The following is a 27,008-nucleotide window of genomic DNA, read 5'->3' as shown; positions in this document are numbered from 1 at the left end:
CATCTGAGAACAGACATGCCAGCCAGTGATGTCTCCACGCACCCTCGCAAGCCGTCTCTGCCCCGCACCCAAGTGTGGAGGTTGAGGCTGGAGCAGGAGGGCAGGGAGGGACCCGTCTCTGGCTCCCCATCCCTGGTATTTCTTACCCCCAGCCCCGCACGGGAAACCGAGTGTTCACTCTGAGCGTGGGTCAGTGGTCTGTAAAGGAAACCGGGATGGGCTCTGGTATTGCCCGCATCCCCCCAGAGCCACTTCTGTGTCCCCCACTCTCAGGGGCCCAGCAGAACGGGGGCTCTAGGGAGCTCCCCCTAGCCCCTCTTTCTGGCCCTCAGGAGAGGCAGCCCACCATCCGAGAGCTGTCTGTGGCTGTGGGCTAAGTGTCCGAGGTCTAACAGCACCTTGTCTGCCATTAAGAGCTCCGTTATGGGAGCCTTCATAGCAGGTGTCATTAAACAGACATTAAGACCCAACTGGCCATGGTTTAGGGGACCATTACCACATGCCCAATGTTTGCCATGACAAACGGAGACCCAGCCAAGCACACGTGTGATAATGGGCCAGGAAACACCCCTGGGGGGGAGTAAAAGGATCAGGGGGGAGGCATGCCCCAACTGGGGCCCTCAGAGTGTGTGCGGACTCTAAGTTGGCCTCGCCCTGGCTCCCTGGGTCCCCAGCACTCCACCAGGGAGGTGGGGACCACTGCCTGCCCGGCTAGCCTGAGCATGCTCTGGGAAAGCCTTCCTTGTGACGGTAGGACAAAGGGTCACAATGACTCAGTTTCCCCCGAGCTGACGGGTCTTTGGGAGCCGAGGCCAGCGTCAAAGCTCATTTATGCTTCTGTGGGTCTGGAGGGTGCAGGGCCGTCAGGGCACCGACACCCCAGGTCCAGCGGAACTGCGCATCCGCACAGGTGGCCGGCCTGCCAACCCACTCCTCCACCTGCAGCCTTCCGCGACCAGGAGGCGGCGCAGTGTGGGGTACAGACTCGTGCTTTGGGTTCCGCCCTCCCTGGGTTGGAAGCCCAGCTCTGGCCCCTGTGAGTCAGGCTTTTCGGTTCCCGTGGGGCACTGCGCACACCATCACTCTGTCCTCCCAGTTCCCTCTGTCCTGCGTTCATGCCCATGACTGCCAGAGAGTGGAGGGCCCAGGGTCTCTGGCTTGGGACGCCGGCAACGTGCTGGGTGGAGCACTGAAGCTGGCAGATGGTTAGCAAAGGCCCAGGGGTGGGCAGGCCGTGCAGGTGGTACACAGACAGGGCCCCGGATCGCCCCGGGCAGTGGCACCAGCCGCACGGTGACTGCAGGTGCTTTGTGAAGCCGTGGGTGTGACGTGAGTCATCTTCTGGGCACGGGGTTGGCTGCCCTGCGGCTGTTCCTGCTGTTCCGCCCTGCTGAGCGAACCCGTAATGGGATGGGAGGAAACTCTCTTCACAGGGCTGCAAAGCCTCCCAATCAACTCGTCAAATAACAGGCACGTACCCAGGATGAGGGTGGGAGTGCGCAGCGTGATTTGGAATGTTTCTGCCAGGGCTGAGATTTATGTCATGGTGACAGAGGTTCCCAAAGTATCAGGTCCCCCTGGCCTGTGATGATGATGCTGGCTGCTGGCAGATGCAGCTGAATTGGAAAAAGAGAGACCACGCTCGGGGACTGTCACTTCATTTTCCTCTCCTGTGGCTGCAGTCCAGTCCATGCGGTGTCCACCCCTCCTCGGCGAGCTCCAGGGTGGCCCTTCTCCCCGTCCCGTCCTCTGCCTAGAAGCTGAGGGGAGGAAGCACGAAGTCCCTCAGACTCTGGAGGTCTGAGTCCATGCTGCTCTGCCCTTTGCTGCTGTGTGACTTTGGGCCAGGCGTGCCTGGTCTACCCTTCTGAGCAGGACATGGATGGCCATGATGACACCATGCATGCTTACTAGTGGCTTATTCCAGCCCACTCGAGTCAGGACAGCACTCTGAGGGTGTGTTCTCACTAATCCCATCTTATAGAAGAGAGAGAGGCTTCAAGAGATCAGACAGTTTGCCAATGCCAAGCAGCTCATCAGGACCACCCTGTGTGGTTGTTCTGGTTGTGTACTGCACAAAGGAGCTCCACCTAGGGCGACAGTTACACTGCAGACGAATGCTGACGTCCATGACAGCACGAAGTGGGCACAGGGCTCCCAGCGCCCCACCGGGCATGTCCGAGAACGATGTCCATCATGACTCACCCAGATGCCCACGTCTGGGTCCCCATGCAGGAGCACAGGAGCTCACGCTCCCTCTTGGCCTGACTCCTGCTGTGGAGCAGACCCTGAGTCCACTGTGTCTGCCTCGCTGGGGGATAGAGCAGGTGCACACCGCTGTCCATGAGACTGGGAGCCTGAGGTAGCAGCAGTGGACGCGGGGCACCAAGCAGGACCCCGCCCAAGGACCAGGACCACAAACGCTGCTCTCTAGTAGTCTGGAGGGTGGACATCCCAAAGCAACCTTGCTGGCTGGACCCAGGCGTCCGCAGGGCCAGCCTCCCTGGCCTGACCTGTTTCCTGCCTTTTCCAACCTCCACAGCCCCATTCCCTGCCCCTCCAGGCACGGCCTCCTGCCTCAATAGATGTGTTTCCTCCTACAACCAAAGTTCCTTCTGCCTCACTCTTGAGGGGACACTGCGTGTGGACTCAGGATCCCCCAGGTCATCCAGGGTCAGTTCCCATCCCCAGACCCTAAACCCAGTCCTATCCACGAAAGCCCCTTTGCCTTTCCAGGATCAGGAACTGGGTGTGGCAGGGTCATCACCCAGAGTGCCCAGGATGCCAAGAGAAGGGTCTTCACATGCGAGGCCACCTGGGCAGGAGATGAGCAGCTTAACTTGGGCGGGGAGGGGCACGCCTCTGGGGAGGAGGGCGGAGGAGAGGGAGGGAGCGCATTTCAGTCAAAAGTCCACCCAAGGGGTGTGCCCAGAGCCCTACTTCCAGGCTGTGCCAGAGCGCCTGCTGAATTCCCCGCCAGAGCAGACGAGACCTTCAGAGCATGGACGGGGCCCCCTGCCATGGCACAGCCCAGCTGTGCCCACCAGAACAGCAGCTGGAAGGAGGATGACGGGCAAGAACCTGTGGGGCTGGAGACGGTGCTGGAGAGAGAGGGCATCCCCGCACAGGGGCCAGCACTCCGCCTAAGGTGTGAAGGGAGCACCCTGCCTCCTCGCAGCTCACAAGGAGCCTGGGGTCCCAGGCACCGTTGGGGGAGGTCATAGAGAAGTGCTGGCCCCCGGTCCCTTCGAGGCATCTCATCAGCTCCCCTGTCCTTGGAATGTGGGTTTGCAGTGGTTTGGGGTCTCAGGTCCCCTGTGCCAGACCCGGCCCTGTTTCCAGTCTGTGAAGGGCAGGGTATGTCTGCTGCCCTGGGCGCTCGGTGCCTTCCCAGGACAGCGCATCCAGGCCCCGGGGCCAGCACTCTGGTGGTGGGGTCCCCGTCCGCATCCCCCGGCACTGTCTCCACGCATCTCTCCTTGTCCCAGGCGGCTGTCCGAGTCTTGGATTCTAGCCATGCCCTGAGACTCAGGGCGGGGCTCTGCACTGCCAGAAGCCGAGGATGGACGGGACCCCAGAACCAGGCTCGGGGCCGTCGCGCTCTGACGCAACTGTCACGGACACGGACTCTGTGAGCACCGAAGGGGAGCCGCGTGGGGACCACAGACCCCCGCGAGCATGTTAGGCAGGGGTCCCTCAGGCCTTACCCCAGGACCCCTGAGTCAGAATGGCAGCACACAAGATCCCTGTGGGGCGCCCACGAAGCACCGATGGCACAGAACCCGCGTGAACCGACGTCTCCCCGTCCCCACTCAGGTCCCTTTACCGGGGTGCTCCCACGCCAGCTCCCACGGGTCTCCTCCCGACAGGTGCGACCTGCCTCCTGGCTGGAGGGCCACCCTAGGGCTGCTCAATACCCTTCTGCGGGCAGCCAGAAAGGCCTGGAAGTTGACAGCCCCCCAGGGCAGCCCTAACCCTGAGATTCTAGAAGGTCCACAGCTCAAGGAGTCCTTGATGGCTCAGTAATTTCCTCACAGCAAGCATTACGAGCCCAAAAGAAATACCTAACAGCTCCCATGATTAAGTAACAAGGTCCAAACAACTTAACAAATATTTATATCCTAACAGCTTAGCGGCTGAGCAGCTGGCTAAAAATACAATATATGCAATTAAACAAAAATACTATTCCTGCTTCATTCATAAATAACCACAATTTCTTACTAATGGGACATGTGTGCCTGTTGGGCACTGCACAGATTTTCAGTTCTTAGACTGGGACTGGACACCACCACTACCCTCGTTTCCTTTTCCACGTTGATTTTCACACAGAACTTGCTTCCCTCCCACCCCTTGAGCTGCTGCCCAGCAGGGAGATGGAAGAGAAATGACGTCATCCAAGGGAATGTAGGACAGTCGAACGCTGAGCTGTGAACTTTCTTGAGTGTGGTGTCTGACAGCTTTCCATGTCTGGTCCTCAAAACTTAAAGTATTCCACAGCACCCACGGTGGCGTGGCACATGGTTGGTGAGCTGTGCCCTAACCTCTGACTGCAAGGGTTGGGGTCTAAGTACCCTGGTGGGTCTGAGCTGAGCAGGGGCCGACACCATGTTGGCCTTCCCTTCCCACCTCAGCACTCTGCACCGCTGGCGTTCCTGGGAAGGCCTCATGAGTGTGAACTTTCACAGGACCAGCTTCATGGTGGGGCCCCGCCCAAGGGAAGGTGACAGGAAGAAGGGGGCTGAGGGCCAACCTGGAGGCAGTCTGCTGGGTGGAGGCGGGTGTCCCCTGGTGCACGGGGAGTGGGAGCTTGAGTCAGGGGAGGCCCTGGCCGCCAACTGGATAGGGAGGTGCCCCCAGCATAGAGACACCATTAGCAGCCATCTGGGGGCAGAGGTGGTTGGGATGGGGGGCAGGTGCCCAGAAAGCTCTGGGCTTTCTCCCCAGAGCTGAGTTCAAACCCTGCAATCCCAATTCTGACAAAGAGAGAAAGCCAAGCCGAGAACCTCTCCACCCACTCTTAAAAAAAAGATACTGTTTAAACATGCACTTGATGCTGCTCCTTACTCCTCATAATTACCCTGATCACTGCCCTCGGTGCGAAAGGATGCGTGGGGAGGCCCAGCTTGAGGTGGGCAAAAGATGAAGACCATGTGACCTCCAGCGTGGAGTATGGGCTGAGCGCCCGAGTACTTTTGGCAAAGGGCAGTGGTGCCTGGTGAGGGTTACCCCATGTGTCACATGGAATAAAGGGACCGTCCAGGAGCACGGGTGAGAAAGAGCTGCCCCTTTGGGCAGACACAGTCTCTTACGGCAACACCTGCCAGAGTGCTGGGGACAAAGGCAGCAGGGTGCCCTCTCCCTGCAAACACATGGGACTGCTTGAGCAGAGTGGGCACTGCAGAACAGGAGCTGGGCTGCTCTGGCCAAAGAAAGCAGGGTGAGTTCCGTGGCAGGAGCATAGAGGGAGCAGCTGGCCAAGGGGCCCACTGCCGCACAGGTTCAGGGTGGGAAAGCTTAGGGAGGTCTGCAAACATGAACTAGCCTGTGGCAGGTGCAGGAAGGGGGGTGGGAGGCCACTCATCCCTGAGTCCCGCCTTCTTCCCACGCACCAGGGTGAAGCCCGTCTGCCACTGGGCCATTGCTGTGGCTCTGGGCACACCCCTGCATGGGTGGCTTATTTCTGTCCTCAGGCTATTGGCCCCGGTGAACAGCCACGGGAACACAGACAAGAGAGGGCACTCCAGAACAAGAGGATCCCTCGTGAGCACATCATAGAGGGTCTCAGGCTTGCAGCGGGGGTGAGGGACACAGAGCAGAGAGGAGCGATTCATAGCAGCTCATCCCCGAGGATAACACGGAAACCGCAGTCCTGCAAACCCAGGGAGAGCTGGTCAGTGCGGTGCCTCCCAAGGGATGCACCAGCCTCCAGGTCAAGGCGTTTGCTGGCTGGTCAGATCCCATTTTTCAGGGGCGGAAAAAAGCCTGGGTTCCTGTCCCTGCCTCCTGTCCCTTCCTCCTCCTCTTTTCCTCCATCCTCCCCTTCCTCCCTCCGTCACTGTGGCAGTTTCCCCACAAGCAGCGAAAGACGCGGCCTTCTCCTTCACCAGCCACTGCAATTCGGGGTGAATATTCGGTTAGTTCCAGGCCAGGGAGTCCTGATCAATATTACCTTCTCCTGGCAAAACAGCGTAGCAAAGCTCTCATTAGCGGCTCCGAGTGCCGGCGCTGACACCCGTGACTGGCGCTGTGACTGATACCTGCCCCTCGGTTCCCAGAGCCGCGGCCTGCCCAGGGCAGCATCCCCGAGGCCCACAAGGCTGGCAGGAGCCTGGTGACTGTTTGAGCTTCCCCCGAAGCTGGAAGCCCAGCCTGAGCTAGCCGTTGGGTGCCCAGCCCCGGGCCTTTAGAGAACAGACCATCAGGAACAGAAGGGCTCGTGTGGCCCGGATTCAGGCAAGAAGATGTGTGCCCACCACCCACCCACCCACACACTCATGTTCCGCATCTCTTCCCAGTGACTGCTCACCATCAACTCGCACACCTCCAGTGACAGGGAGCTCACCACCTAACGGAAGACCTGATGGTTTCCCATCCAGCCAGCTGTGATTAGGAGCAGGCTCCTCCAGATACGACTTCTGTGTCCATGGGTCCTGGCATCGTCCTTCAGGCCCCAGCCTGTCTCTCCCTTCCAGCATGTCTGCCACCCCTGCCCTGGAGCTTCCCACGGCTCCCCTCCACCCTGAACCCATCCACGGTGTTGACCTTGGAGAGCCTCTGTGGCTACACCAGTAACATAAATAACTATAATTTGTTGGGGGTTAGGGTGGCCAGCCCTGTGCTCGATACTACAAACGCCTATTCTAGTCCTCATGACAGTGCTGGGATGACAATGCTATTGTTATTCACTGTTTTACAACCAGGGAAACTGAGGCACTGTGGCCCTGCCCCAGCCACAGATCTCACAAGGTTTCTCCATTCCTCTTGAAGGCTCTGATGTCACCCCCTGGTTAAGCCTTCTGCGTTCTGTGCAGACTGCGTGCCCATCCCCACCTGGCCTCCGGCCACACCTCACGTGTGTTCTTTCCCTGCCCCCACTCCTGGGTACTTCCTTAACCTTCCCACGCCTGCCTTCTGCACTCCTCTCAGGCAGGGCCAGCTGTGCCCCACCACATCCAGATCAGCCTGCACAGAGCAGAGCTAGCTTTTAGGCTGCGCTTGCATCTGTGAAGGAATTGGTGACCCCAACTCCTATGGAGGCTGCTGTGGCCCAGACAGAAATGCCCCTGGCTTAAATATCATTCAGAAGAAGAGCTGAATGTCACAGGAGTGCTGCAAAGACAGCTCCGAGTACCTGTGCAGGAGGAAGGCAGCAGAGGAAACTGGTAGAACCCACACCAAGGGAGCCAGGAGCCCTATGTCCCCGTCCCAGTTCTGCCAGACTCTCTGTGGTGCGTGGGAACACACCCCTTCCTGTGCTGGGCCTCAGTTTTCCCATCCACAAGCCCTTGGCTGGTACAGGTGGCTTCTCAGCCTCAGAGTACTTGGGTCGGTCCCTGCAAGTAGCAGCTAGGGGTCTCTGGCCAGCAGCCCCCAAGCACGGCTGCCCCCCAGCCCCACGACGTCCCCCAGCCCCACGACGTCCCCATGTCCTGGACGCAGGTGCAGGCAGTGGCCATCAGCCACGGCGTGGCCCTGGGCTCTGTGGCAGGAATGGAACCAGACCCTGTGGTTTCTGCAATACGCAGTCTGACCCAGAGTAGTGCTGGGTGGCGGGCTCACCTCGCCCTCAGGACAGCCCGGTAGTGGCAGAGGGCACTGTGCCGTCACAACCCTGTGCCAGGTGCCTACTTCCTAAACCCTTGCACAGGAGGAAACAGAGCTCAGAGGTGAGGTCACAAGGCGGGCACCCACCACCTGACTCCAGAACCAACCACATGGCTGCCCTGCTGAATGCCACCAACGGATGGTGCCCTTCCTCCTTGGACCCACGCTGGGCTCCTGGGTCCAGTGACGGAGGATGCAGGGCTCCTGACTCCAGCCAATCGCTCTGCCCTGTCGGCCTCCCGTCCTCCCTGACTTCCTTCCCTCTGGCCCGTACCCAAGCCCCGCCGACATCGGACGACAGGCCCACGGGCACCGCCTCAGGGACCAGGCTCAGCCTGACAGCTGTAACAGACACGCTGTAAGTCACGGCTCGGTCTCGGGATGGGAGCAAATCCCAGTGGAACACACTGTGGGCAAAGGAGCCTGCGTCGGTGACCTGGACAGGGATCAAGAGCCTCCATGAGCGCCTGCCTCCAAGACTGTCGGCAGTGACCCCGGCCGCCTGGTGTCACACGGGGGACCCATCAGACGGGTGCGGTAGGGGTGAAGCACATGAACATAACAAGCGAATTCAGAGACACCGAGTGTCACGGGCTTTTCCACGGAGCCTGCTCCTCGGCCAGGATGGGGCCGCCTGGTGCTAGATTCTCCATTGCAGGACCATGCTGAGCCCCGCAGCCGGACCATGACCGGGGGATCTTGGCGCTCCAGCTCCTGCGAACTCCTGGCCCAGGATCCCATGCAAGGCTCCGCTGCCTCCCGTTCCTTAGGTCCCAGGCTGCGCTCTGCCAAGCAGCACAAGTGGACAGTTTTAAGGGAAATTAATGCATGTGTTTCTGAATCACCTTATGTGGAAACTATCACAATGTTGTGTCTGAAGGACAGTAACACCCAGAAATGACCTTGCCATTGGGTGAGCCGTCTGGGTCGTGCCAGGCATCTAGAAGTCTCCTGATGGGATGGCCTCACAGCTGGCCAGAGTCTCACCAGGCAGTGCTAACACTGCCTCCTCCAGGAAGTCCCCTGGACTCCCCCAGGCTTTGGAGCAGCCTCTCTGCAGAGCACAGCATACTCCAACTCAGGGCCATGGCCCATGGGACCATCCCGGTTTGTTCACAGTCCCCACTAGCAGAAGGCAGCTGCTCCAAGACAGGGGCCAAACACCTGTCCAGGCCCACAAGGAGCTAGGAGACCAACCTGGCGGGAAGAGAGGAGGCAGGCAGGGGACCACTTGGAAAGGACGTGCTACGACCACATCCAGGGCGGGACACCTTCTCTGGGCCCCATGGCCAGTGAGCTGGAGCTGGCGAGGCGACCAGGTCTCTACGTCCCCTCCCCAGCAGCTCCCCAGCATCTCCGCGGGGCTTGGCCTCACCGCACTGGACAGTCCAGCCCTTCCTTCCTTCTTAAGAGGTGCCTTCCTGTTATTCCTCTGAAGCAAATCAACAGGGTCATTTCTTAGTGACAAGGGCGTAGTGACCAGTACCAGACCACAGGCCAAGTGGTCACCCAGTCTGGGGTGTTCACACAGGACAATGCCCCGGGGTGTGTGGGTGCAAGTGCTGGGTGAGCGCTGGGGGCCGGCCTTCTGGGCTGGGACAACGGGGTCAGGGGGGTGACGTCCTACAAGGGGACAGTGTCCTTCCAATGTCCTCTCAGAGAACGACCTGTGTTGTGTCCAGACGCAGCTGGTGGACATTCTTGGGAGAAACCCCAGGATGGGAACGTCAGGGAAAGAACATTCCGAAGAAAGGCAATTCCTCAGCCTGCATGGGGACACGGGGAGGCGGCATCCTGTTTTGAAGCTAAGAAAGGGCACTTCAGCAGAAATCCAGGACCTCCGGGGAGGACAGCACGCAGTCTCCCTCCTCTCATGTGTCTGTGGAACCGGCATGTTTGCTGTCAGAGCCTTGGAAGAAGGCAGAGAAGGGCACGTCTCCATCCCTGGTGGCCCAGCAAGTCCGTTCTCCATGTCGTCACCGTTGACATCCCACACTTGGGAGTCCGGTGCCCCATGGGGCCTCATGCCCGAGGAGAGACCACACACCTGCAGGGTGGAAGCTGGGTGGGGCCAGGCTCTCCTCTCCTGCATGCGGCACCAGCCAGGCCCCCTCACCTGGGTCCCAGCTGCGTCTCTGAGGGAGATCTGACACTTTGGGTGGGAGACCATGTCTGTTTCTCTGCTCTGCTCTCAGGGGCGTAGCCAGCCAAGCAAGGGACTGAAGACTCATCTTTTTGAGAGCCCAAAGCAGCTGTGGGTCTTGGTCTGCAGGCAGCATGGCAGACTGTGCAATCCAGGAAGGCTTTGTGGAGGAGGTGACACACAGGTCAGGTCTTTTAGGTCTGGAGAATGGAAGAAGGCGTTTGGGCAGCACGCTGTGATTTCTTTTTTACAATTCTAGGTTTTTATAAGTTTCAGTTCCTTAACTTACTTCCTTTTCAATGGAACAGTGATGAAGCTGCTCTGAAAACAGGGAAGAGTCACACTACCGCAGGGTGACTCGGTGCGCCACCTCTGTATGAATCCACACAGACACATCCCCTCAAGGACGGTGTGCATGAGCCAGCCCTGTGCTGTGTGCTGGGAGGAGCATAGGGGTGAAGACACAGGGCAGGGAGCAGACTGTCCCCTGCAGACGGGGGGTGGGTGTGCACCTGCAGCATCCTGTTCAGCCTGTCCCAGTCTCCCGTAACACACCACACCCCGCTCTCTCACCTGTCCCAGTGTCCCGGAACCCCCCACACACCCACTCTGCCATCTGGGCCTGGAGCTGCTGTCTTCCACGCCATTCTTTTCTCGGCAGTGCCGGAAGCCTGAATTGTTGAAAAGGTCTGTGTTTGGCTATAATTAGAACCCTTGCGAAGCACTCACCCCCTCCTTTTGTACTTCATGGTCCTCGAGGGGAAAAATTTATTACAAGCATCATTTTACACAAACCTCTTAGATGTGCTGGGATTCCACAATCCATGAAGCCACGACTTGGTTTCTGCTCACCACCCAGGAGTCACGAAAGACAAAGACGTCTCCTCCCAACTGCTACAAAGCCCATCAGCTACTGGCTTGCTATGTGACCCTGAACCAGTTACTGCCTCTCTCTGAGCCTCGAGTTCATCATCTCTGCAACAGGGAAGTCAGAGATGGTCTCCGCAGGTCATCTCCTCCCAATCTGCCCCAGGTCTGTGGTTTACAAGCACCACTGGAATCACCCAGATGTCCCCACCAGGTGTCCCCACCTCTCACCATCCTTACCCCCACTGGAGCTTCCCTACCACACGCCTGAGCACAGTGCTCCCCAGCTCCAAACCTCTCTGATGGCTCCTTTCTTCCTGACCTGACATTCAACACCCTTCATAGCTTGGCCTCAACTTCCCCCTCTCCTGCCTCATCTCCTGTCCCTGCCACCCCACCCCATCACTGCCCCCAGTAAGGAGCCCACATTCAAAGTCTGCTTCAGGCCTCTCTGATTGTGCAGATGCCATTTCTTCTGCCTGGATTGACCGTTCCCCAATTTCCCTTATCTCCCTGGCTCCGGCTTTCACCTCAAAACCCAGTTCAGCTACCGAAGTCTCACGGAGACACCAGGTGGAATCTGTCTACGCCTTTGGGTTTCCCTGCCCCTGAACATCCCCCAAGCCCAGAACTCCCCACTGTGTGGCCAGGACTGAATCCAGAACACAGATCTCTCCAGGGCAGAGACCACGGTCATAGTCATCTCTGTGCTCCTGGTGCTCATCACAGGGCCTGGCATGGGGGGATGACGGTCAGCTACATTGTGGGGATAGGACAGAATTCATCTAAATACATAGGGAAGGCCAGAGTTCATCTGAACAGAGCTGGTGATCTGACTTTGGCTCTGGTCTGCAAGAGCTGTGGGGCTCAGTGGGAAGGACACAGTCCTGGACATCCTCCTCTCAGGGTTCGAATGCTGTGCTGTCACCCTCTGGGAGCGTGCACTTAGGCATGTCACTTAACTGCAGTCTTCTATATCGAATCAGGATAATAAAAGCTGACCTTGCAGAGTTAATGTAAGAAATAGATAAAAAAGGTACACAGTGTCTGGCACATGGTAGGTACTCAATAAATGGTAGCTATAGGACCCATCCATTGCTTTATCTTCTCATCCATCTTCCAACCATCTATCATCCATCCTTCCACCCACCATCCGTCCTCCATATATCCATCCATCCATCCTTCCACCCTTCCCTTTATCCATCCATCCATACATGCATCCATCCTTCCATCCATCCTTCTGTTCATCCATTCATCTATCCTTCCATCCATCCAACCACCCATCCATCTTCCACCTATCCATCAATCCACCCTTCTACCCTTCCATCCCCTTATCCACACACCCATCCATCCATAAATCCATTTTCCTTCCTTCTATCCCTCCACCCATCCATCCATCCACCCATCCTTTCACCATTCCTCCAGCTATCCTTCCATCCACCCATTCATCTTCCTTTGATCCATCCATCCGTCCATCCATTTACATCCATCCATCCATCCATCCACCCATGCATCCTTCTTTCCTTCCATCCATCTATCCATCCGTCTGTTCATCCATTCATCTACCCTTCCATCCATCCATCCACCCATCCTTCTTCCTTCCATCTATCTACCCTCCCACCCTTCCATCCCTTTATCCATCCATCAATGCATCCTTCCATCCATCTGTCTATTCACCCATTCATCCTTCTTTCCTTTCATCCGTCCATCCATCCATCCATCCATCCATCCATCCATCCATCCATCCATCTATTCATCCTTTCTTCCTTCCTTCCATCCATCTATCCCTCTGTCCATCTGTCCATCCTTCCATCCATTCACCTTTCCATCCTTCCCTCCATCCATTCATCCTTCTACCCATCTATCCACTCGTCCTGCCATCCATCCCTCCATCCACCCATCCATGCAACCAGTATTTACTGGATGTTTTGAGGGCTAAGGCCCGTGATGTAACAGGGAGTAAATGGGACAACAGTGCACTGATGTAGCTCCCTCGCTCCCTTGTTCCCTCTTCTGCTCCTGGTGTTTAAGGCTGTGGCCTTGGTTTCCATCCAGCCACCTCCACCCAACCCCCACCTGAACTGGACACCGTGGCTTGGGTCAGGCCACCTGGAGGAGGAGTGTTGGCTCCCTCTGCACCTGTCCACATGAGGCATATGGGCCTGGGCTGCCCTGAGGTGGGCCTCAGTGATGACTGAGACAGCTCAAGACGGTGCTGGCCAGGGACTGGGGCACAGGAGTCAGTGCCATCCCCTGAGCCACATGGAGGTTCCTGGGGCAGCGCCAGATCCCAACCCTGTCCCCAGCCCCAGAGTCCCACACCCAGCTTATCTATTGCCTTTCCCAGGCCTCCCAGAGGGCTATTGTGGAGACTGAATGAATTGACATTGGTGAAGGTCTGGAAACTTCCTGGCATGTGGTAAGCTCTATAGGGTCCTTTGTTTTCCCCAGTATATCACCTTGATGCTCAAGGCAACTCATTCAAGGTATCATGGCCCTTGGCTTATAGATGAGGCACAGACTGAGCCACAGCTGCCTGAGGACGAAGCTGGGAGGAGGTGGGACTGGAAGCCACATAGGTCAGCACAGCTGGCAGAGCCTCTTCCTCTCCTGCGGTGAAGGTGCAGTGGGGGTCTTCCAACGAAACCCTTTGTCACTGCCCAGAGCCATTCAGAGCCCTGCTGGGCAGCGTGGCCAGGGTGGGGCTGTGGGAGAGGCAGTGCCCCTCTGCTGGGTCTGGCAGACACTGGTGCTAGCCACAGCACCCCGAACCAGCACCCCCCCCCCACTCTCCTGGGAGAGCCACCGGCAGCTCGTCCCATGCCCAGTGCAGGATGCAGGCTCAGCCTCAGACGCAGCCCCGCCCAGAGAGCACCTAGAGGCCGGGTCTTTCAGAAATGCAACAGCCCGCAGCTCACACCCCAGATGCTTTGGTCCCTGCATACATCGAAGGAACACGCCTTGCGCCCCAGCAGCTCACAGGTGGGTGACACCATGCCGCTTTCCCAGCGAGGGTGCTGCAGCCCAGACAGGGCTCACTCAGGGACAGCATGGGAATGAGAAGCCCACTGAGGGGGAGAACCAAGTGTCCTGAGCCCTTTTCAGGGGCTCCCCCTTCCAAGCTCCCCATGACTCAGGTGTCGTTGGAGCACCCTCTGCACCTGGCCCTGAAAACAAAGAGGGAGATAAGTTGCTCCCAGCTCCTCCTGCGGGACAGTCCTCCATCCCAGCCCCATGGAGCCCTTCACGGGCAGACGGCTCTCCCGCTGCCCCCTAAGGGCTCCCAAGCACCCGCGGGGCACTCCTCTCCAGGTGCACCTCTCATCACCTGGAAGCCAGCCTGGGACCCCTCCCCTCATGTCCCCTCGTTCTTCTTGCTTCCTCCAAAGGCGACTGGATGACACCATTCAAGGAGGACACACCTCCAGGTTCAGTTACTTGTGATTTAATGAGGAGCCTTTTAATTAGAACATCTGTTGTTTTAATGACCAAAGGAATTCTAATGAGGCTCCTGGAGGAAACTACTGCCAGAGCAGAAGCTGGTCAGACTTCCAACACCAGAGGCCCTGCTGGGGTCCTTGGCACAGAGACAGCAGCAGAGCCTGACCCGTCACAGAGAGCACTTTATCTTCATGGTAACTATGCCTCAGGGCTGCTGCAGATGGCCCCGAGATCCCACCAAGCAGAGCAGCCCGGAACCCGCAAGCAAGAGCCACTGCCGAGGCAGTCCTGGGTTCCGTGCGCAGAGACAAGCAGAGCCAGCCGGCCCTGTTGCTGGTGCGGCTGCAGGAAACCGTCCGTCCACCAGCCCACCCACCCATGCGGCCCAGACGCTGCCTCGGATTCGCTGCTACAGGCAGAAAGGGACGACTTCCTCTCGAGGGCATGAGTCACCCCTGACTGCAGATCCTGGGTCTGCAGCTGGCACGGTGGGTGCTCGCACAGCAGAGGAGAAGGTGGACAGCACGTGGACGGAGGTCCAGGACAGAGGGGGTGCAGTGGGGGAGCTCCGTGATGCCGGCGCTCAACATGGGGTTGGAGTTAGCACCCATCGTCGCCCCACTCCCTGCTTCTTGCCCTTTGCAGGCTATTCCTTAGCGGCAGTCGACCTGCCCCACCGAACACGGGCCTCGCGTGCCCATTGTCCTTGCCCCTCTGCCACAACCATGTGCATGCTCCCACGTGGGCCCACAGAGCCGCCAGGCCTGATGCTCCCACACTGACCTCAGACACCCCTGGGGCATTTGGCCACTTCAAGCAGCGTCATGGGCAAGAAACCCATACTCTTCCGCCAGTCCCAGCTCACACCCAGGAGACAGGTCACAAATATCCTCTCTTCTGACCACACAAGGCACTTCTGCCTTGGGCGGACACCCGGGCAAAGCCACAACCCACACCTGGGGCGGGCTGGGATGGTGGGGAGGGAGGTGGGTTGCTGGTGGTGGCACCGTGGCCCTCCATCAGGAGCCTCAACCAAAGCTCCCTGCCCAGTGGTCCCAGGGCTCTCCAGGCCCCTGGTCCAGATAGGAAGCGGCCCTCTGGCCCCAGGGCAGACCCTAGCAGGCACGGGACTGCCCCTCCTAGCCCGCGGCCCCACGATGCTTCCCACCCACGCCAGGCTCCCCTGTACCTCTGCCTCGGAGCCTGTCACTCCCCTGCCTCTGCCTGGGTATTCCCCCACCGTGTCTGGAAACTCGTTTTCATTCTTCAAGATCCATGTCCTCCTCTCCGTTTTCAGTGACACCTTCCCAGTCCCAACTTGACGGACATGGCTCCTCTCCCATGTGACATGTTGCCCAGCCTGCACCTGCTCCCAGCTCACAGCACAGCCCCTCAGCTTCCAGCTTACCTGACGCCCCCACCCCGCCAACGATGATCCGTGCCCCTTGGGCATGCTTGCCTGCACATGTCAGCCCTTCCCAACCCAGCACAGTGGACAAAAGGGCCTGGCAGGAAAGAGGCTCCGGTGGGAAATGGAGGCCAGCACTGCCTGGAAGTGTGGGTCAGTGGGCTCAGCAGTCCCTACATTTTTCTAGAAATTAGATTAAAAAAAAAAATTTCTTTAACCCAAGGCAACAGGCCGGTCTCACCAACCGGATGTGAACTCGTGTAGCACGTTCATGAAGACTCATGAAGACAGAGTTCTCTGCATCCTCAGAGGGCGGGTGCTCAGAAGGGGGCCGCGGGGAAGCACACTCAGCAGCAGCATCTGCAGGCGCCCTCTGGAGCCACGAGGTCCGCCAGGTGACAGCCGGCATGGGTGCAGGACACCAGAGGAGCTCCTGACATCTGCGCCATGTCCAGGCCGGGAGACCGCGCCTCTTACCGGCCGAAGGAGACCAACGCTTCCAGCAGGCTCTCGTCTCGAGAATGCTTGCTCGCCGCACGCACGGCCATGGCGTGAAGCCGCTCTTATGCTTCCAACACGCAAACACACATCTGTGCACACGCCTCCAGCACTGCACAGCTGGGGAAGCAGGAGGGATAAGTGTCTGGAAGGGGGACAGCGAGGCAGGGGGAAGATGCAGGACACCAGCAGGTCAGGACCACCTGCGCTTCCTTCCCTGGGGGCTTTTCCTCCTCCGAGGTGGACCCCCAAGCATCCCATAAGTAGTCGGCACCCCCCTCGTTCGGCCGGCACCAGCCCCAGAGCCTCCCCCAGGTTGGCATGGGTGACTCTCCCCTTTTCACCCAACTGACGACTCCCGTCCAGTTCTGTGGGTGGCTGGTCACTACTTCCCTGGCGCTGGGCGAGAGCCCGGCGTGAGCATGGAGACCCCTGGGGTGACGGCATGCCCGTGCACTTAGATGCAAACATAACCACTCAGGACCTGTGACCTGCCTGTGGGAAAGAGCACCACGCGCTACATCTGCTGACTTGCCAACTTCCCTGTGAGGGCTTCAGGTTTTGATTCATGTGTTTCCGGGCTAAGGGTGAGGACCCCGGACCCCAGAATCACCACAGCCTCTTGAGGGCACAGCTCCACTCCCTAAGCGTGGCCCAAGCCCCAGAGAGGATCCTGGACCCCCCTCAGCGGGGTGCCCCGTGGTCCTGGAAGCGGGCCCTCCCCTGCATCAAGCGAGTGCAGCAGACCTGGTCAGGCTCTCAGCGGGCGTGCCCAGGGGGCTCAGGGTGTGACCCTAGTCTGACTGCCGTCAGAGAGCCCAATGCTCCTTGAATTGAGTTGAACTCACAAAATGGGTCCTTGGGGTATCACGTAGAGGCAGAGAGATGGTGGGGATGCCCCCTCGTGAGCCCACTCCTGCCCGTGATCGTTCCTTGAATGCAGGGATGCTTTACAGCCCAGGGAGGAGGCATCACCCAGTCATTCCCGGCATCCGGGAGGTGAGACTGAACCCAGGGCTTCCCCTGGCATGGGAGATGCAGTCACTGGGAGCTTCTCAGGCAGGGCCCACCCCCCCAGCCCCGACCCAGGCGAGGACCACAGATTCAAGGCCCACAACTCCCTCCCAGTCCTTGCCCGGCTTCCTCGCACACACTGTGGCTCCTGGTAAGGGGTCTGCAAGCCCCAGGCCGTGGGACCCGAGCCACAAGCCCCAGCAATGAGCCCTCATGATCCCTGGAACCGTCAGAAACCACCCAAGAGGTGCTGGCTAGAGTGGCTCCTGGCTGGAAGACAGCAACCCACAGCAAGAGCTGCCTTCCGCAAGAGGATCCGGCTGAAACGACCCAGAGTGCTCTCTGGTCATGCACACACTCACACTTGGGCACACACCTCACATTCACACACTTGTCACATGCTCACACTCATGCTCACACCCACACTCATGCACACTCAGTCCCACGGGGGCACCTCCTGCTCTCATGGACTTGCAGGAACGCAGCTGGGAACTGGCTTCCTCCCAGAACTGAAATGTCACAGAGCCACCATCGCCTTCCCCGTTCAGTAAGTTGCCTCATTCCCCATGTCGGTTAGTGTGGCGCTCAGCCATGTAGGCCGTGAGGATACAGAGCGAGTGGTTCCCAAATCTCCAGACCAAGGGAACCAGGAAGGAGGAGGATGGGCTGTGCTCAGCACCCCATCCTCCCAGCCTGGGCGGCCCCTCCTCCGAGGGCTGTGGCATTGGTGTGCCATGCACTGGGATGCCCTGACAGAGCCCAGGGAGACCCCCTTCAAGGAGAGTAAATCATCACCGAGGGACCCAGAACAGACAGTGACTGGAGTGGCCATGCCGTGACACCGGCACCCACAGGAGCTGGGAGCACCCGGCCTGATTTAGCCCTTCCAAGCCCGGAGCTGCGGGTCTCCCTTCAGTTCCACGAGGTACCCTGTGTCCTTCCCATGGACTCCCTAAGGCAGTTCGTGGCTGCTCCCAGACCCACGTGGCTGCTATGTGGCCTATGCCACACACCTGCGCTTCTGTGCTCAGCCAGAGGAAAACTTAGAGCAGACGGCACCTCCGCCCATCTGAGCACGACTGCCGTGTCCGACTGCTGGGCAGGGACTCTGCGGATGGGGCCCGCAAGCGCGAGCCAGGCCCCCGTCTCTGTGCCTTGGTGTGCCGGGGAGCTCACTGCTGCATAGGCAGTGATGGCGGGGGGCAAGCATGCCTTGGTCGCGGCCTCCCGCGTCGCTGTCTCAATGGCTCAACGAACAAGTCGAAGGACTTTCAGGGCAGGAGAACCCATAGTCAGATCGTCATGCTGCCAGTTTTCTCATTGCAGAAGAAAGTTTTCCTGGACGTCATCTACTTCTGAGAGCAGGTGGGTGGTGAGGATTCACCCTAACTGCTGTGAGGGGCTCACAGTACCCGAGCATCCTGGGTGGACTGAGGGACCCGTGGGGACATGGCCTGGGAGGCTTGAGCCTGTCTCCCCGGGGTGTGCCGTTTGTCTTTGTCTGTCGCAGACCTAGTCAAGCCTCTGTTCACCGTAGACGTGTTGCCCGGGGTGACCACATGCTGAACCCCATGAGTGTCCCCAGCAAATCACCAGACATGGGGTGGTCTTGGGGACCCGACTCGCTCTACTTACTGGCGTCCTTCCTGGACGAGCCTGCACTTCCCTTGACCGGTGCCCGCCTCACCTTGTGGCTTCCAGGGCCCCTGCCTGCTGCCCCAGCTCCTGGTTCTGCTCCCGCCTCCACTGTGAGCCCTGTGTGTGCCATCCCTTCATTTGCACAATGCAGGTCTCCCCTTCCAGGAAGCCCTCCGTGTTCCGTCCTGTGCGGCTGGTCCCTTGCTTCACCTGCATCCCACACGGTGGATTCCCGGAATTCGGGAACTGGCCCATCTGCGTTTGTACCTCAGGGCGACCGCAGATACCCCCTGCCTCTGAACTCCTAGGAAACCGGTGCCCCAGCCCCTGAAACATGTGACCTTGTATGCCTGCGACCTCTTCACACACATGCCCAACCCTGGTTAGGTGTAGACTCGAGTTCTGATCCAACACATGGACCCGACAGCCTGGAGTGGGGACCAACCTGGGAAGTGCCGTATCCCCACTTTGCAGACCAGACTCCCAAAGTCTGGGACCAGACGGGACCAGGGCTGCACAGCTGGCCAGCAGCAGGGCGATCGGACCCCACTGCATGTCCTGGAACACTCCCTCCCTGGGGTCTGGGCGCCATCATCTGAGCTGGGGGGCAGCTGGGTCACTGTCATCTGTGACGTCCTCCTAGCCCTCACCCCTTGCACAAGGCAGCAGAGACAGCACCCAAAGGCACACGGGTGATGATCCGTGACCACCCAGGCTCGCGGGTCCCCTGGTCCCACAACACATCTGAAATCTCTCTCCTCCGGGGGATGTGTGACTCCCTCCCACTTTAGGGAATCACCTCAGAGACCAGGAGCTTTGGCTTCTTCCCTCATCGAGCCCAAGAGCCAGCTTCGGGGCCTGGTACCCCAGAGATCTTGGGTCTCCTTCTGCTGAATCCTGACAGGTGTGCACAATGAGCCAGGCCGCACGCCCGCGGCTGGGAAGGACAGACGGTGGTATTCATCAGCTGCTCCCCAGACGATGGCTGCCGCTCTGCCCTCTCCACGCCCTGCCGCCTACACTCTTATGAGCTCCAGTCCTTCCTCACGCAGCAAACAGACCCATCCCGACAACGCACAAATGGGGTCCCATCACCCACTTCTCGAACCATCAGGATAAAGAAGGAAGCCTTCCTGTGGCCAACAAGAAACTCACGGTTGGCCTCCCTGTTGTCTGCTCCCAGGCTCGCTCCCCGTGCACCGTCCTCAGCCAGCTCTGTACCATGGGACCGGTCAGAACACTGGGTCTCCACACTTGTCTCAATGTCTCTGGCAGGTGTGGCCCTCAGTGGGGCTCGAAGCTGGCCCAGCCCTGGGCACATGCGGCGGAGCCTGCAGTGGGAAAGCAGGGAAGACAGGGCAGGGGGGCGCTGAGATGCCAGCGACATGCGCTTTTCACGGGGCAACCATGTGGCCAGGCACAGTCTGAGAGGGAATTCAGTTTCTACAAGCAATAAGGGAAGACAGAGAATGGGGGTGAGGTGGGGAGAAGAGAGGCCTCTCCCCCATTGGAGACACTGCCCTGGGGCAGACCTGAGACGAGCAAAGGGACACCACAAAGCCCTTCAGTGAAGCTGTCATCAGAACCACAGCCCACAGAGTCAACAGTGGTTCCCTGCTAAATAGAGAAATGAAAAAGGACCCCACATCCCCCACTATGAAGGACGGCACATCCAGCTCAGGATCAGAAGTCACTTCTCATGCCGAAAACCAGCAAAACCTCGATATCAAAGCAGTGCCAAGAGGAAATGTTACAGCATGAAATGCACCAGACATGAGGAGCATCCCCAACCAGTTAGCTAAGTCCGTCCTGCAAGAAGCTGGGGAAGAAGAGCAAAATAAACCCAGAGCGGGGAGCAGGAAGGAAATTATAAAAATCTGAGTAGGAATCAATGAAAATGAACATAAGAAAACAGTAGAAAACAATCGATGAAACAAAAATCTGGTTCTTTGCATGAAAGTCAGTAAAACTTACAAACCTCTGGCAAAACTGACGAAAATTAAAAAAGAAGGAGCCACGGTTCTCCAGTAAAAGGAATTAAATAGGGATTATCTCTATGGAGCTTATAGCCATCAAGAGGATTAGGAGAGAAGAGAACAAACAATTTCTAATTGTTTGTTCTAATTCTTCTAAAGAAGAAATGAACCAATTTCTAGAAAACTTAACCAAAACTTAACCAACATAAGGACACAGTCTAAACATCCCCATAATCATGAAAGAAATTGAATTCATAATTAAAAGTACACTTGGCAGAAAATCCCATGCCTGGATGGTTGTGTGGGAGAATTCTACCAAACATTAAAAAGATAATAATAATAACCTTTTTCAGAAAAAGACATGCAGATGGCCAACAGACCCATGAAAAGATGCTAGCATCACTCAGCTTCAGAGAGATAAAGGTCAAACCCACAATGAGGTATCCCCTCACCCCCGTCAGAATGGCGAGAGTCAGCAGCGCAGGAGAGCAAGGGTCGGCGAGGGAGCAGAGAACGGGGACCCTCGTGCACTGCTGGTGGGAGTGCAGGCTGGTGCAGCTGCTCAGGAGAACACCAAGGAGATTCCTCAGAAAGTTAAAAATACAGCTGCCCTGCCACCCAGCAACCCCACTTCTGGGTATTTGCCCAAAGGAATGGTATATCGAGGGCACCTGCACCCCCATGTTTACGGCAACATGACTCCCAACAGCCAAGATGTGGGATCACCCACCGGTGCCCACCAACCCATGAACGGGTAAAGAAAATACAGGCTGTCCACACAACGGAATCTTAGCCTTACCCTCTTCGAGGTGGTTGTACAAGGCTATGTACAACCACCTCGAAGAGGGTGAAATCCTCAGGTGTGCCCAGGATCGGCAGGCTGTACATTCCAAAATGCCGATGGAACTCAGCGAAAAGGCCCAAACTAATGGAGAGATGAGCTGTGTTCATGGGTTGGAAGATCCAACCTGGTGAAATGAGCCCCAGATTGATGTACGGGTTTAATGGAATTTCTGTCAAAGCGCCAGCAAGTTTTTTTATGGGCGTAGACAAGCTTATTCTAAAAATTTATTTGGAGAGTCACAGACACCCTGCCCCCAGCATAATTAAAGCAATCTTGGTGGAGAGGAACCGAGAGGGTGAGATCACTGTTCGAAACCACTGCCACAGCGATAAAGACCATGACCGTGGTACCGCGGGGGAAAAGACACAGATCCACAGAGCAGAACAGAGAACCCAGAAACAAGCCCAGAGCAGTGGGGGTCACTGACGTTTGACAGAGGTGCACGGACAGTCTGGTGGGGGAAGAACGTTTACAGGTAGAAACTGAAGGCCGCCTGTCACTTCACGCCTCATACAAAAATTAAGTCAAAAATGCATCAGGGAATTCAATTAAGATGCAAAATTGTAACATTTTTAGAACAAAAAAAGGAAGAAAAAAATCTGATACCTGAGACTATGCAAGCAGCTCTCAGAGCTGACACCAGAAAGCACGGAAAATGGGTGAACTGGGGCATATCAGAATGGGAAGGACCTTGTAAAAGGGATGGAAAGACGAGCTTGAGCCCCGGAAGAGGTGTTTGCAAACTACAGAGGACATGGCCACAATATACCGAGAAACTTCAAAACCCACAGCCAAAACCAAACAAGCAATCCAATCAGAAAATGAGAAAAACACGTCATCAGAAATTTCATTTTTGAGAAAAAAGCACATGAAACATGCTTGGCATCAGCCGTCGGCAGGACAGTGCAAAGGAAAAACCACAGTGAGACACCACAGCACATCCATCAGCTTGGCGGAAACGGACATGGTGATGGAGACGGGGAATGCGCCGCGGGGAGCAACCCTAGAAGACAGATCGGCAGCGCCTTGTAAAGGGAAACATGCAGCTCTTACTTACCAGCGTCCCAGAGAAACGAAGGCTGTGCCCACAGAAAACTGTGGACTTGTGCAACTGCCCACCGAGGCCTCATTCCCTGCAGAATCTGCTGACAGCATCAACAGGCTCTGGAATTCCTGTTCTAAAACATCCTGCTGTCAGGGCACCTGGGGCCCCAGTGGGTTAAGCCTCTGCCTTCTGCTGGGGTCATGATCTCAGGGTCCTGGGATCAATCCCCGCATTGGGCTCTCTGCTCAGCGGGGAGCCTGCTTCCCCCTCTCTGCCTGCCTCTCTGCCTACTTGTGATCTCTGTCAAATAAGTAATAAATCTACAAAAAATGAAAATGAAACATCTTGTCATTCCCTGGCCCCACCTCCCTCTAGCCACCACCCCGTCTCTGCACCCAGGCTCCCCAACAAAGCCTGTGAATGCTGTCTGCAGCTCCAAGCCCTCACCTCCTGCCATGGTTAACCCATCCTGGCCTGGCTCTTGTCCCGGCATCCCTGGAGCCGCCTTTGTCTGGACCCAGGGTCCCCTGCCCTCTGCTCTGTCTGGATCACTGCTGGGATTCAGAACAAACTGTCCCAAGATGGGCCACTTGGCCATGCAGATTATTTTGAGCTAGAAACAGTCAAGGCCCAAAAAACTCAGGAAGAAACCGTGACCTCCTCAAACTGCCTTAAAGTTTAGAAAAACTCAGGAGGAGCACTCTCTTGGTAGATAGCTACGTCATACTGTGAGCGAAGTGTGGGGAACGGGAGGAGCCCAGGAAGATCTGTTTGATCAGAGTCCCCTGCATCCCATCATTTCACAATAGCCCAGCAGACACCTGCTACCAAACATGGGTCCTGTTTGTCTTCCTGTAGACTGTATTCCTTCCCTTCGAAGTTCCCAAGCCCTGCCGGGTCTCAGTCCCAATGCCCCTCATTTCCTTGCCTTTGGAATCTCACATTTTTGCAAGGGCGGCAGGGGGGCAGGATGTCCCTATTCCTCTCGCTATCCTGCCCTGCCTGGGCTTCCTGAAGGCTCCATCTGCCTGCACCGATTTGCAAATGAGGACACAGAGCAGGGAGGCTCCTGGAAAGAGCCTCCTCTGATGGGTGCACTCCGGTTCCTTGTCCCCCCACTCCCCCTGCACCCCCATCCCTGCATATTTCGGTGTTTAGCCATTCTAATTAATGAGCAAACATTCTTTACAAAACAATGTTTACAAACCTTGGGATTAATTTAATCAGATATTTAATTGTCCTGTAATATTAATCATCTAAGCTTAACGAATTGAACCCAGATATCTGGGAGTTGGGTGTATCCCACTGACTTCTGAAAATAACTATGTTTCAGAACCTCAGGCTTCCTGCTCCCACTTGGGGCCTGTGGCCCCTGCTACCCTTGCCCCCAGCAAGCAGCCTGGGCTTGGCTCTTTGAGGCTGGAGGGCACAACCTTTGCTGGGAGAGGCTGTCGGGCTACAGGTCACCCTAAGCCGGGGAGGCTTATCCCGCCGCGCCGTGTGCCTCTGTGCCCACTGCGTCCCCTCTGCAAGCTACCACAGTTTCTTCATTGGTGGCACGGGGAGGGCTCCGGCCAGCCAGTCTCCCTGGGCCCTGGACAGGCTCAGAGGTTCTCAAGGAGGGGCAACAGGGTTTATAGATTATGAAGTCTAACCCACTAGTGAGAAAGACAATGAAACCCCACACTTGGACCCTCTCTCCACTGTCCCCCAAGTCCCTTTGGTCCCCTGCCCGTCACAATGAAGGAGGGCAGTGGCCCACCACCTTAGACTATCTGAGGGGCTGACCCCTACTTGGGCTGGGATCTGGAGAACCCCAGCCGAGATGGCCATCCCAAGGCCCTAAAGCCTGCTCCTGGGAGACTGGTGGAAGGCCAGGCACAAGGGCAGATGAGGTCCTCATGGATGGGAGCACTCCCAGTGGGCCAGGCCCTGGGCTAAGGCTCACTTGCACTCATGTGTGGTGTCCCTTGAAGCCCTATGCTGGACCGGGCAGGGTCATCCTCCTATAAGTGAGGAAACCAAGAACCAGAGCCAGCAGAGGATGTGGTTAAGCCCTGGCTGCACAGGTGAGAGATGGGGCAAGGGCCAGTGGCTGATGGGCAGGACCCCTGCACATGCCCAGTCCTCTGGGAAGACTGTGGCTGCCCAGCTCATTCCGGGAGCTGGCTGGACTTCTGTCTCTGGGCCACCAGGGACAGAAGGCCAGACTCCTAGCCCCCAGGGCAGCCTTCCTCTGGCCAAAGGACACCAGGTTCTGGGTAGCTGCCTCTGCCCGGAGGGAATTAGCCCCAGACGGGCCAACCCCTGACTAACCCCGGACCCTCTGACGATGCGTCGGCCAAGGACTGATGAACTTGTCTGACTTGGGGGCTGCCAGGCCAGGGTTCTCCCCCGGGGTGATTTATGCCACCCATTAGCTCAGGAAAGGCAGGATTCATAGAGCATCATGGTCTGAGGACCTAGTGCAATTAATATTCCTGTGCCCAGGCCTCCACCAGTGGATCGGGGAGGAAGCTCAAATCTTTGGATTTAGAAGCAGAAGGGAGGAGTCTGGCCACGTGTCCAGTGAGCGACATGGGCGCCTGGAGAGAACGCTGCCCTGTGGCTCTGTGCTGGGCATGGCCCCCAGCGGAGTGGCCCAGGATGTTGTGCACCGCGAGCAAACAGCCCTTCTCAGCATCACGGTCTGGACGGCCTGGTCAGTGGCAGAACCCAGGACCTGCTGTGTAGGAGGGGCACGTGTCCGGCGTCCGATTGTTTGTCTTTAAGTTACTGTGGGTCTACGCAGCTATACTACTAAGCTCGCCCATACCTCCCAGCCCCAAGGAGAGAAAATGGGAGCGGGCAGAAGGCGAGACACTCTTTGGGTCCAGGCCGGAGCAACGGCCCCACTGGGGTGGGCTCCGTGGCAGGTGTGGAACACCAGCAGTGGGCCAGGGACTTGATGGAGTTCCGCACCACAGACTGGGAGGCCAGAAAGCACGAGGGCATGGGTTCAGGGCTGGAGAGGAAGGGTCTGCTCCTGGCCCTTCCCCAGGCTTGCATGCGGCTGTCTCTGTCCCCACCATGGTCTTCCCTCTGTGCCCGTCTGAATTCCATGGTCGGACGAGGTGTTAGCCACGTTAATGGAGACAACGATGGACCCAGCCCAGAGCAGTGCTGCCCAGCACACCCACCCCACGTCTCGTGGGTCCCCTTGGAGGCTTCTGCCAGAACCGGGGAGCCAGGCCCCACATGCTCTGGGGAGAGGCAGGGGCAGGGCCGACACACCAAGACCTGGGTCACACACACCTGCCCACATGGACCAGAGCTCTGGGGACTTCCTACGAGTTGATGACGACAGAGTCCGTGCACACCTGGTGACCAGCACGGCCAGGGAAGCAGGTGACCTCAAATGTCCGTGAAAGCCTGTGCCTCATCATCCGCATTGGACTGATTTGCTTCTGCTGGGTCCAGGGAAGCAGAGCTGACTCCCTCGGGTCAAGGAGAGAGGATGAGGTGGACCTTGGAGACCCCAGGACTGAAGTCACTACAGAAAGGCAGGTGAGAGGGGACCGCCTTACACACAGTGATTGGTACAGTCGTGTGTTCGCAGGCACAGGGTGGTTCAGGGAGGCCTCCCTGGAGGTGAGTGGCTGGAGAGGCAGAGCGCTTGGGGCGCACCCAGGAGGTGAGGGCCCAGAGCCGTGCATGTGGCAGGCAGAACCAGAGTTTGGGCTCTGGCCAGCGGAGGAGGGGCTGAGGGCAGCGGGAGAGCAGGACAGGTGGAGAAGCCTGCTGGTCAGCAAGAGCGTGGCATCCACAGTAGAGGGGCCGGGGCTGGGGGGAGTGGACACGGCCAGTGGTGGCGGCCGCGTGAGTCTGACGGTTGGAGGCATGTGGCTCCAGAAGCTCGGGCCCCCCTCCAATCCGTCCCATTAATCCGGCCTGGGACCGCATTTCCTTGGCTGTAGATCTCTCCAGGCCTCTAAGGGTACTTGTGAGACCGGACAGGTGGGGACACCAGTACAACCCCTAACCCCGACGTGCCCGACACTTGTCGGGCAGCAGATGTGATGCTGTGGAGTCCCCCCGTCGGAGGGCGATGGGCGGGTTCTGAGATCCAGGTCTGAGTTGGGCCTTAAACCTGCCAACCACCTGGTATGAATTTCAATCATCAACACAGGGGTCCTCGGCATGGGCCCAGCAGAGGGTCCCCCCCCCCATGGGGACTGGCTTTTCTGGGACAGATTCACGTCAGGACGTCCACATTCTCCCCCCTCCTGCAAGGTACCAAGGTCCACATTCTCCCCCCATCCTGCAAGGAC

The 27,008-nt window shown here is 57.8% G+C and overlaps 1 protein-coding gene and 1 long non-coding RNA gene across 4 annotated transcripts in view; both read right to left on the bottom strand.

Annotated features, from left to right (window-relative positions):
* LOC123929097 (cilia- and flagella-associated protein 251-like) overlaps positions 1 to 27,008 on the bottom strand; it is a 259,785-nt gene that overhangs the window by 83,930 nt on the left and 148,847 nt on the right. The gene's annotated exons all lie outside the window — the stretch shown is intronic.
* Positions 1 to 27,008, bottom strand: part of LOC123929103 — a 38,116-nt gene that overhangs the window by 772 nt on the left and 10,336 nt on the right. The gene's annotated exons all lie outside the window — the stretch shown is intronic.

Source organism: Meles meles, chromosome 18 (genome assembly GCF_922984935.1).
Source record: "Meles meles chromosome 18, mMelMel3.1 paternal haplotype, whole genome shotgun sequence".
Lineage (NCBI taxonomy): Eukaryota > Metazoa > Chordata > Mammalia > Carnivora > Mustelidae > Meles > Meles meles.
This window is presented reverse-complemented; position numbering and strand designations above follow the sequence as displayed.